Source organism: Schistocerca cancellata, unplaced genomic scaffold, assembly GCF_023864275.1.
Source record: "Schistocerca cancellata isolate TAMUIC-IGC-003103 unplaced genomic scaffold, iqSchCanc2.1 HiC_scaffold_718, whole genome shotgun sequence".
Classification (NCBI taxonomy): Eukaryota; Metazoa; Arthropoda; class Insecta; order Orthoptera; family Acrididae; genus Schistocerca; species Schistocerca cancellata.
This window is the reverse complement of record NW_026046729.1, coordinates 1121177-1134683: the sequence shown is the minus strand read 5'-3', so window position 1 is coordinate 1134683 and position 13507 is coordinate 1121177.

Below are 13507 nucleotides of genomic sequence, written 5' to 3'. Positions count from 1 at the left end.
TTGGAATACGACTACTTCCTTTCCTATGCACTATTCCTTCTTTACTGCATTCCACGCATCCACACATTGACGAATAATCACAGAAATTGCGTCCATATGAAAAACTATGGAATCTATGACGTCTCCTTCTAAATCGAGGAAAGTTTCTATGGAAACAACAGGATTTTCTTTTCGGATACCGCTAGCTCCTTTCCGATGCTCTATTCCTTTTTTCTGCATTCCTTGCGCCCTCACATTGACGAATAAATACAGAAATTGCGTCCCTATTTCAAAATATGGGTTCTATGACGTTTCCTTCTAAATCGAGGAACGTTTCTATGGAAACGACAGGATTTTCTTTTGGGATACGACTATCTCTTTTCTGATGAACTATTTCTTCTTTACTGCATTCCCCGCGCCCACACATTGACGAATAAACACGGAAATTGTGTCCCTATGAAATTCTATGGATTCTATGACGTCTCCTTCTAAATTGAGGAACGTTTAACGGAAACGACAGGATTTTATTTTGGGATACGGCTATCTCGTTTCCGATGCACTATTCCTTCTTTACTGCATTCCTCGCGCCCTCACATTGACGAATAAACACAGAAACTGCGTCCCTATGAAAAACTATGGATTCTATGACGTATCCTTCTAAATCGAGGAACGTTTCTATGGAAACGACAGGATTTTCTTTTGGGATAGGGCTACCTCCTTTCCGATGCACTATTCCTTCTTTACTGCATTCCTCGCGCCCTCACATTGACGAATAAGCACAGAAATTGCGTCACTATGAAAAACTATGGATTCTATGACGTCTCCTTCTAAAACGAGGATCGTTTCTATGGAAACGACAGGATTGTCTTTTGGGATACGGCTATCTCCTTTCCGATGCACTATTCCTTCTTTACTGCATTCCTCGCGCCCTAACATTGACGAATAAACACAGAAATTGCGTCCCTATGAAAAAGTATGGATTCTAATCGTCTCCTTCTAAATCGAAGAATTTTTCTATGGAAACGACAGGAATTTATATGGGATACGACTATCTCTTTTCCGATGCACTATTCCTTCTTTACTGCATTCCTCACGCCCACACATTGTCGAATAAACACAGAAATTGCGTCCCTATGAAAATCTATGGATTCTATGACGTCTCCTTCTAAATCGAGGAACGTTTCTACGGAAACGACAGGATTTTATTTTGGGATACGACTATCTCCTTTCCGATGCACTATTTCTTCTTTACTGCATTTTTCGCGCCCTCACATTGACGACTAAACACAGAAATAGCATTCCTATGAAGATCTATGGATGCTATGACGTCTCCTTCCAAATCGAGGAATGTTTCTATGGAAACGACAGGATTTTATTTTGAGTTACGACTATCTCCTTTCCGATGCACTATTACTTCTTTACTGCATTCCTCTCGCCCTCACATTGACGAATAAACACAGAAATGGCGTCCCTATGAAAAACTATGGATTCTATTACGTCTCCTTCTAAATCGAGGAACGTTTCTATGGAAACGATAGGATATTCATTTGCGATACATCTCTTTTCCGATGCACTATTCCTTCTTTACTGCATTTTTCGCGCCCTCACATTGACGAATAAACACAGAAATTGCGTCCCTATGAAAAAGTAGTGATTCTATGACGTCTTTTTCTAAATCGAGGAACGTTTCTACAGAAACGACAAGATTTTATTTTGGGATACGACTATCTCCTTTCTGATGCACTATTCCTTCTTTACTGGATTCCTCGCGCCCTCACATTGACGAATAAACGCAGAAATTGCGTCCCTATGAAAAACTATGAATTCTATGACGTCTTTTTCTAAAACGAGGAACGTTTCTATGGAAACGACAGGATTTTCTTTTGGGATACGACTATCTCCTTTCCGATGCACTCTTCCTTCTTTACTGCATTTCTCGCGCCCACACATTGTCGAATAAAGACAGAAATTGCGTCCCTATGAAAATCTATGGATTGTATGACGTCTCCTACTAAATCGAGGAACGTTTCTACGGAAACGACAGGATTTTATTTTGGGATACGACTATCTCCTTTCCGATGCACTATTCCTTCTTTACTGCATTCCACGCATCCACACATTGACGAATAATCACAGAAATTGCGTCCCTATGAAAAACTATGGATTCTATGACGTCTGCTTCTAAATCGAGGAACGTTTCTATGGAAACGACAGGATTTTCTTTTCGGATACGACTATCTCCTTTCCGATGCACTATTCCTACTTTACTGCATTTTTCGCGCCCTCACATTGACGAATAAACACAGAAATGGCGTCCCTATGAAAAACTATTGATTCTATGACGTCTTTTTCTAAATCGAGGAACGTTTCTACAGAAACGACAGGATTTTATTTTGGAATACGACTATCTCCTTTCCTATGCACTATTCCTTCTTTACTGCATTCCACGCGTCCACACATTGACGAATAATCACAGAAATTGCGTCCATATGAAAAACTATGGAATCTATGACGTCTCCTTCTAAATCGAGGAAAGTTTCTATGGAAACAACAGGATTTTCTTTTCGGATACCGCTAGCTCCTTTCCGATGCTCTATTCCTTTTTTCTGCATTCCTTGCGCCCTCACATTGACGAATAAATACAGAAATTGCGTCCCTATTTAAAAATATGGGTTCTATGACGTTTCCTTCTAAATCGAGGAACGTTTCAATGGAAACGACAGGATTTTCTTTTGGGATACGACTATCTCTTTTCTGATGAACTATTTCTTCTTTACTGCATTCCCCGCGCCCACACATTGACGAATAAACACGGAAATTGTGTCCCTATGAAATTCTATGGATTCTATGCGTCTCCTTCTAAATTGAGGAACGTTTAACGGAAACGACATGATTTTATTTTGGGATACGGCTATCTCCTTTCCGATGCACTATTCCTTCTTTACTGCATTCCTCATGCCCTCACATTGACGAATAAACACAGAAATTGCGTCCCTATGAAAAACTATGGATTCTATGACGTATCCTTCTAAATCGAATAACGTTTCTATGGAAACGACAGGATTTTATTTTGGGATAGGGCTACCTCCTTTCCGATGCACTATTCCTTCTTTACTGCAGTCCTCGCGCCCTCACATCGACGAATAAGCACAGAAATTGCGTCACTATGAAAAACTATGGATTCTATGGCGTCTCCTTCTAAATCGAGGATCGTTTCTATGGAAACGACAGGATTGTCTTTTGGGATACGGCTATCCCCTTTCCGATCCACTATTCCTTCTTTACTGCATTCCTCGCGCCCTAACATTGACGAATAAACACAGAAATTGCGTCCCTATGAAAAAGTATGGATTCTAAACGTCTCCTTCTAAATCGAAGAATTTTTCTATGGAAACGACAGGAATTTATATGGGATACGACTATCTCTTTTCCGATGCACTATTCCTTCTTTACTGCATTCCTCGCGCCCACACATTGTCGAATAAACACAGAAATTGCGTCCCTATGAAAATCTATGGATTCTATGACGTCTCCTTCTAAATCGAGGAACGTTTCTACGGAAACGACAGGATTTTATTTTGGGATACGACTATCTCCTTTCCGATGCACTATTCCTTCTTTACTGCATTCCACGCATCCACACATTGACGAATAATCACAGAAATTGCGTCCCTATGAAAAACTATGGATTCTATGACGTCTCCTTCTAAATCGAGGAACGTTTCTATGGACACGACAGGATTGTCTTTTGGGATACGGCTATCTCCTTTCCGATGCACTATTCCTACTTTACTGCATTCCTCGCGCCCTCACATTAACGAATAAACACAGAAATTGTGTCCCTGTGAAAAACTATGGATTCTATGACGTCTCCTACTAAATAGAGGAAAGTTTCTATGGAAACAACAGGATTTTCTTTTCGGATACCGCTAGCTCCTTTCCGATGCTCTATTCCTTTTTTACTGCATCCCTTGCGCCCTCACATTGACGCATAAATACAGAAAATGCGTCCCTATGAAAAAATATGGATTCTATGACGTCTCCTTCTAAATCGAGGAACGTTTCTATGGAAACGACAGGATTTTCTTTTGGGATACGACTATCTCCTTTCCGATGCACTATTCCTTCTTTACTGCATTCCACGCATCCACACATTGACGAATAATCACAGAAATTGCGTCGCTGTTAAAAACTATGGATTCTATGACGTCTCTTTCTAAATCGACGAACGTTTCTATGGACACGAAAGGATTGTCTTTTGGGATACGGCTATCTCCTTTCCGATGCACTATTCCTACTTTACTGCATTCCTCGCGCCCTCACATTAACGAATAAACACAGAAATTGCGTCCCTATGAAAAACTATGGATTCTATGGCGTCTCCTTCTAAATCGAGGAAAGTTTCTATGGAATCAACAGGATTTTCTTTTCGGATACCGCTAGCTCCTTTCCGATGCTCTATTCCTTTTTTACTGCATTCCTTGCGCCCTCACATTGACGAATAAACACAGAAATTGCGTCACTATGAAAAACTATGGATTCTATGATGTCTCCTTCTAAATCAAGGATCGTTTCTATGGAACCGACAGGATTGTCTTTTGGGATACGGCTATCTACTTTCCGATGCACTATTCCTTCTTTACTGCATTCCTCGCGCCCTAACATTGACGAATCAACACAGAAATTGCGTCCCTATGAAAAACTATGGATTCTAAACGTCTCCTTTCCGATGCACTATTCTTTCTTTACTGCATTCCTTGCGACCAATCATTGACGAATAAACACAGAAATTGCGTCCCAATGAAAATCTATGGATTCTATGGCATCTCCTTCTAAGTCTAGGAACGTTCCTATGGAAACGACAGGATTTTATTTTGGGATACGACTACTTCCTTTCCTATGCACTATTCCTTCTTTACTGCATTCCACGCGTCCACACATTGACGAATAATCACAGAAATTGCTTCCATATGAAAAACTATGGAATCTATGACGTCTCCTTCTAAATCGAGGAAAGTTTCAATGGAAACAACAGGATTTTCTTTTCGGATACCGCTAGCTCCTGTCCGATGCTCTATTCCTTTTTTCTGCATTCCTTGCGCCCTCACATTGACGAATAAATACAGAAATTGCGTCGCTATGAAAAAATATGGATTCTATGACGTTTGCTTCTAAATCGAGGAACGTTTCTATGGAAACGACAGGATTTTCTTTTCGGATACGACTATCTCCTTTCCGATGCACTATTCCTACTTTACTGCATTTTTCGCGCCCTCACATTGACGAATAAACACAGAAATGGCGTCCCTATGAAAAACTATGGATTCTATTACGTCTCCTTCTAAATCGAGGAACGTTTCTATGGAAACGATAGGATATTCATTTGCGATACGACTATCTCTTTTCCGATGCACTATTCCTTCTTTACTGCATTTTTCGCGCCCTCACATTGACGAATAAACACAGAAATTGCGTCCCTATGAAAAAGTAGTGATTCTATGACGTCTTTTTCTAAATCGAGGAACGTTTCTACAGAAACGACAAGATTTTATTTTGGGATACGACTATCTCCTTTCTGATGCTCTATTCCTTTTTTCTGCATTCCTTGCGCCCTCACATTGACGAATAAATACAGAAATTGCGTCCCTATTTAAAAATATGGGTTCTATGACGTTTCCTTCTAAATCGAGGAACGTTTCTATGGAAACGACAGGATTTTCTTTTGGGATACGACTATCTCTTTTCTGATGAACTATTTCTTCTTTACTGCATTCCCCGCGCCCCACATTGACGAATAAACACGGAAATTGTGTCCCTTTGAAATTCTATGGATTCTATGCGTCTCCTTCTAAATTGAGGAACGTTTAACGGAAACGACAGGATTTTATTTTGGGATACGGCTATCTCCTTTCCGATGCACTATTCCTTCTTTACTGCATTCCTCATGCCCTCACATTGACCAATAAACACAGAAATTGCGTCCCTATGAAAAACTATGGATTTTATGACGTATCCTTCTAAATCGAGGAACGTTTCTATGGAAACGACAGGATTTTATTTTGGGATAGGGCTACCTCCTTTCCGATGCACTATTCCTTCTTTACTGCAGTCCTCGCGCCCTCACATCGACGAATATGCACAGAAATTGCGTCACTATGAAAAACTATGGATTCTATGGCGTCTCCTTCTAAATCGAGGATCGTTTCTATGGAAACGACAGGATTGTCTTTTGGGATACGGCTATCCCCTTTCCGATCCACTATTCCTTCTTTACTGCATTCCTCGCGCCCTAACATTGACGAATAAACACAGAAATTGCGTCCCTATGAAAAAGTATGGATTCTAAACGTCTCCTTCTAAATCGAAGAATTTTTCTATGGAAACGACAGGAATTTATATGGGATACGACTATCTCTTTTCCGATGCACTATTCCTTCTTTACTGCATTCCTCGCGCCCACACATTGTCGAATAAACACAGAAATTGCGTCCCTATGAAAATCTATGGATTCTATGACGTCTCCTTCTAAATCGAGGAACGTTTCTACGGAAACGACAGGATTTTATTTTGGGATACGACTATCTCCTTTCCGATGCACTATTCCTTCTTTACTGCATTCCACGCATCCACACATTGACGAATAATCACAGAAATTGCGTCCCTATGAAAAACTATGGATTCTATGACGTCTCCTTCTAAATCGAGGAACGTTTCTATGGACACGACAGGATTGTCTTTTGGGATACGGCTATCTCCTTTCCGATGCACTATTCCTACTTTACTGCATTCCTCGCGCCCTCACATTAACGAATAAACACAGAAATTGCGTCCCTGTGAAAAACTATGGATTCTATGACGTCTCCTTCTAAATAGAGGAAAGTTTCTATGGAAACAACAGGATTTTCTTTTCGGATACCGCTAGCTCCTTTCCGATGCTCTATTCCTTTTTTACTGCATCCCTTGCGCCCTCACATTGACGCATAAATACAGAAAATGCGTCCCTATGAAAAAATATGGATTCTATGACGTCTCCTTCTAAATCGAGGAACGTTTCTATGGAAACGACAGGATTTTCTTTTGGGATACGACTATCTCCTTTCCGATGCACTATTCCTTCTTTACTGCATTCCACGCATCCACACATTGACGAATAATCACAGAAATTGCGTCGCTGTTAAAAACTATGGATTCTATGACGTCTCTTTCTAAATCGACGAACGTTTCTATGGACACGAAAGGATTGTCTTTTGGGATACGGCTATCTCCTTTCCGATGCACTATTCCTACTTTACTGCATTCCTCGCGCCCTCACATTAACGAATAAACACAGAAATTGCGTCCCTATGAAAAACTATGGATTCTATGGCGTCTCCTTCTAAATCGAGGAAAGTTTCTATGGAATCAACAGGATTTTCTTTTCGGATACCGCTAGCTCCTTTCCGATGCTCTATTCCTTATTTACTGCATTCCTTGCGCCCTCACATTGACGAATAAACACAGAAATTGCGTCACTATGAAAAACTATGGATTCTATGATGTCTCCTTCTAAATCAAGGATCGTTTCTATGGAACCGACAGGATTGTTTTTTGGGATACGGCTATCTACTTTCCGATGCACTATTCCTTCTTTACTGCATTCCTCGCGCCCTAACATTGACGAATCAACACAGAAATTGCGTCCCTATGAAAAACTATGGATTCTAAACGTCTCCTTTCCGATGCACTATTCTTTCTTTACTGCATTCCTTGCGACCAATCATTGACGAATAAACACAGAAATTGCGTCCCAATGAAAAACTATGGATTCTATGGCATCTCCTTCTAAGTCTAGGAACGTTTCTATGGAAACGACAGGATTTTATTTTGGGATACGACTACTTCCTTTCCTATGCACTATTCCTTCTTTACTGCATTCCACGCGTCCACACATTGACGAATAATCACAGAAATTGCTTCCATATGAAAAACTATGGAATCTATGACGTCTCCTTCTAAATCGAGGAAAGTTTCAATGGAAACAACAGGATTTTCTTTTCGGATACCGCTAGCTCCTGTCCGATGCTCTATTCCTTTTTTCTGCATTCCTTGCCCCTCACATTGACGAATAAATACAGAAATTGCGTCGCTATGAAAAAATATGGATTCTATGACGTTTCCTTCTAAATCGAGGAACGTTTCATTGGAAACGACAGGATTTTCTTTTGGGATACGACTATCTCCTTTCTGATGAACTATTTCTTCTTTACTGCATTCCTCGCGCCCACACATTGACGAATAAACACGGAAATTGCGTCCCTAAGAAATTCTATGTATTCTATGACGTCTCCTTCTAAATCGAGGAACGTTTCACGGAAACGATAGGATTTTATTTTGGGATACGGCTATCTCTTTTCCGTTGCACTATTCCTTCTTTACTGCATTCTTCGCGCCCTCACATTGACGAATAAACACAGAAATTGCGTCCGTATGAAAAACTATGGATTCTATGACGTATCCTTCTAAATCGAGGAACGTTTCCATGGAAACGACAGGATTTTATTTTGGGATAGGGCTACCTCCTTTCCGATGCACTATTCCTTCTTTACTGCATTCCTCGCGCCCTCACATTGACGAATAAACACAGAAATTGCGTCACTATGAATAACTATGGATTCTATGACGACTCCTTCTAAATCGAGGATCGTTTCTATGGAAACGACAGGATTGTTTTTGGGATACGGCTATTTCCTTTCCGATGCACTATTCCTTCTTTACTGCATTTTTCGCGCCCTCACATTGACGAATAAACACAGAAATCGCGTCCCTATGAATAACTAATGATTCTATGAGGTCTTTTTCTAAATCGAGGAACGTTTCTACAGAAACGACAGGATTTTCTTTTGGGTTACGGCTATCTGCTTTCCGATGCACTATTCCTTCTTTACTGCATTCCTCGCGCCCTCACATTGACGAATAAACGCAGAAATTGCGTCCCTATGAAAAACTATGAATTCTATGACACCTTTTTCTAAATCGAGGAACGTTTCTATGGAAAAGACAGGATTTTCTTTTCGGATACGACTATCTACTTTCCGATGCACTAATCCTTCTTTACTGCATTCCTCGCGTCCACACATTGTCGAATAAACACAGAAATTGCGTCCATATGATCTATGGATTCTATGACGTCTCCTACTAAATCGAGGAACGTTTCTACGGAAACGACAGGATTTTATTTTGGGATGCGACTATCTCCTTTCCGATGCACTATTCCTTCTTTACTGCATTCCTCGCGCCCTCACATTGACGAATAAACACAGAAATTGCGTCCCTATGAAAAACTATGGATTCTATGACGTCTCCTTCTAAATCGAGGAACGTTTCTATGGAAACGACTCGATTTTCTTTTGGAATACGGCTATCTCCTTTCCGATGCACTATTCCTTCTTTACTGCATTCCTCGCGCCCTCACATTGACGAATTAACGCAGAAATTGCGTCCCTATGAAAAACTATGAATTCTATGACGTCTTTTTCTAAATCGAGGAACGTTTCTATGGAAACGACAGGATTTTCTTTTGGGATACCACTATCTCCTTTCCGATGCACTATTCCTTCTTTACTGCATTCCTCGCGCCCACACATTGTCGAATAAACACAGAAATTGCGTCCCTATGAGAATCTATGGATTCTACGACGTCTCCTACTAAATCGAGTAACGTTTCTACGGAAACGACAGGATTTTATTTTGGGACACGACTATCTCCTTTCCGATGCACTATTCCTTCTTTACTGCATTCCACGCATCCACACATTGACGAATAAACACAGAAATTGCGTCCCTATGAAAAACTATTGATTCTATGACGTCTTTTTCTAAATCGAGGAACGTTTCTACAGAAACGACAGGATTTTCTTTTGGGATACGGCTATCTGCTTTCCGATGCACTATTCCTTCTTTACTGCATTCCTCGCGCCCTCATATTGACGAATAAACGCAGAAATTGCGTCCCTATGAAAAACTATGAATTCTATGACACCTTTTTCTAAATCGAGGAACGTTTCTATGGAAACGACAGGATTTTCTTTTCGGATACGTCTATCTCCTTTCCGATGCACTAATCCTTCTTTACTGCATTCCTCGCGTCCACACATTGTCGAATAAACACAGAAATTGCGTCCATATGATCTATGGATTCTATGACGTCTCCTACTAAATCGAGGAACGTTTCTACGGAAACGACAGGATTTTATTTTGGGATGCGACTATCTCCTTTCCGATGCACTATTCTTTCTTTACTGCATTCCTTGCGCCCACACATTGACGAATAAACACAGAAATTGCGTCCCAATGAAAAACTATGGATTATATGGCATCTCCTTCTAAGTCTAGGAACGTTTCTATGGAAACGACAGGATTTTATTTTGGGATACGGCTATCTCCTTTCTGATGAACTATTTCTTCTTTACTGCATTCCTCGCGCCCACACATTGACGAATAAACACGGAAATTGCGTCCCTATGAAATTCTATGTATTCTATGATGTCTCCTTCTAAATCGAGGAACGTTTCACGGAAACGACAGGATTTTATTTTGGGATACGGCTATCTCTTTTCCGTTGCACTATTCCTTCTTTACTGCATTCTTCGCGCCCTCACATTGACGAATAAACACAGAAATTGCGTCCCTATGAAAAACTATGGATTCTATGACGTATCCTTCTAAATCGAGGAACGTTTCCATGGAAACGACAGGATTTTATTTTGGGATAGGGCTACCTCCTTTCCGATGCACTATTCCTTCTTTACTGCATTCCTCGCGCCCTCACATTGACGAATAAACACAGAAATTGCGTCACTATGAATAACTATGGATTCTATGACGTCTCCTTCTAAATCGTGGATCGTTTCTATGGAAACGACAGGATTGTTTTTGGGATACGGCTATCTCCTTTCCGATGCACTATTCCTTCTTTACTGCATTTTTCGCGCCCTCACATTGACGAATAAACACAGAAATCGCGTCCCTATGAAAAACTATTGATTCTATGACGTCTTTTTCTAAATCGAGGAACGTTTCTTCAGAAACGACAGGATTTTCTTTTGCGATACGGCTATCTGCTTTCCCATGCACTATTCCTTCTTTACTGCATTCCTTGCGCCCTCACATTGACGAATAAACACAGAAATGGCATTCCTATGAAGATCTATGGATCCTATGACGTCTCCTTCTAAATCGAGGAACGTTTCTATGGAAACGACAGGATTTTATTTTGGGATACGACTATCTCCTTTCCGATGCACTATTCCTTCTTTACTGCATTCCTCGCGCCCTCACTTTGACGAATAAACACAGATATTGCGTCCCTATGAAAAACAATGGATTCTATGACGTCTCCTTCTAAATCGAGGATCGTTCCTATGGAAACGACAGGATTGTCTTTTGGGATACGGCTATCTCCTTTCCGATGCACTATTCCTTCTTTACTGCATTCCTCGCGCCCTCACATTGACGAATAAACGCAGAATTTGCGTCCCTATGAAAAACTATGAATTCTATGACACCTTTTTCTAAATCGAGGAACGTTTCTATGGAAACGACAGGATTTTCTTTTCGGATACGACTATCTCCTTTCCGATGCACTAATCCTTCTTTACTGCATTCCTCGCGTCCACACATTGTCGAATAAACACAGAAATTGCGTCCATATGATCTATGGATTCTATGACGTCTCCTACTAAATCGAGGAACGTTTCTACGGAAACGACAGGATTTTATTTTGGGATGCGACTATCTCCTTTCCGATGCACTATTCTTTCTTTACTGCATTCCTTGCGCCCACACATTGACGAATAAACACAGAAATTGCGTCCCAATGAAAAACTATGGATTCTATGGCATCTCCTTCTAAGTCTAGGAACGTTTCTATGGAAACGACAGGATTTTATTTTGGGATACGACTACTTCCTTTCCTATGCACTATTCCTTCTTTACTGCATTCCACGCGTCCACACATTGACGAATAATCAGAGATATTGCGTCCATATGAAAAACTATGGAATCTATGACGTCTCCTTCTAAATCGAGGAAAGTTTCTATGGAAACAACAGGATTTTCTTTTCGGATACCGCTAGCTCCTGTCCGATGCTCTATTCCTTTTTTCTGCATTCCTTGCGCCCTCACATTGACGAATAAATACAGAAATTGCGTCCCTGTGAAAAAATATGGATTCTATGACGTTTCCTTCTAAATCGAGGAACGTTTCTATGGAAACGACAGGATTTTCTTTTGGGATACGACTATCTCCTTTCTGATGAACTATTTCTTCTTTACTGCATTCCTCGCGGCAACACATTGACGAATAAACACGGAAATTGCGTCCCTATGAAATTCTATGTATTCTATGACGTCTACTTCTAAATCGAGGAATGTTTCACGGAAACGACAGGATTTTAATTTGGGATACGGCTATCTCCTTTCCGTTGCACAATTCCTTCTTTACTGCATTCTTCGTGCCCTCACATTGACGAATAAACACAGAAATTGCGTCCCTATGAAAAACTATGGATTCTATGACGTATCCTTCTAAATCGAGGAACGTTTCCATGGAAACGACAGGATTTTATTTTGGGATAGGGCTACCTCCTTTCCGATGCACTATTCCTTCTTTACTGCATTCCTCGCGCCCTCACATTGACGAATAAACACAGAAATTGCGTCACTATGAAAAACTATGGAGGATCGTTTCTATGGAAATGACAGGATTGTCTTTTGGGATACGGCTCTCTCCTTTCCGATGCACTATTCCTTCTTTACTGCATTTTTCGCGCCCTCACATTGACGAATAAACACAGAAATCGCGTCCCTATGAAAAACTATTGATTCTATGACGTCTTTTTCTAAATCGACGAACGTTTCTACAGAAACGACAGGATTTTCTTTTCGATACGGCTATCTGCTTTCCCATGCACTATTCCTTCTTTACTGCATTCCTTGCGCCCGCACATTGACGAATAAACACAGAAATAGCATTCCTATGAAGATCTATGGATTCTATGACGTCTTCTTCTAAATCGAGGAACGTTTCTATGGAAACGACAGGATTTTATTTTGGGATACGACTATCTCCTTTCCGATGCACTATTCCTTCTTTACTGCATTCCTCGCGCCCTCACATTGACGAATAAACACAGATATTGCGTCCCTATGAAAAACAATGGAATCTATGACGTCTCCTTCTAAATCGGGGATCGTTTCTATGGAAACGACAGGATTGTCTTTTGGGATACGGCTATCTCCTTTCCGATGCACTATTCCTTCTTTACTGCATTCCTCGCGCCCTCACATTGACGAATAAACGCAGAATTTGCGTCCCTATGAAAAACTATGAATTCTATGACACCTTTTTCTAAATCGAGGAACGTTTCTATGGAAACGACAGGATTTTCTTTTCGGATACGACTATCTCCTTTCCGATGCACTATTCCTTCTTTACTGCATTCCTCGCGTCCACACATTGTCGAATAAACACAGAAATTGCGTCCCAATG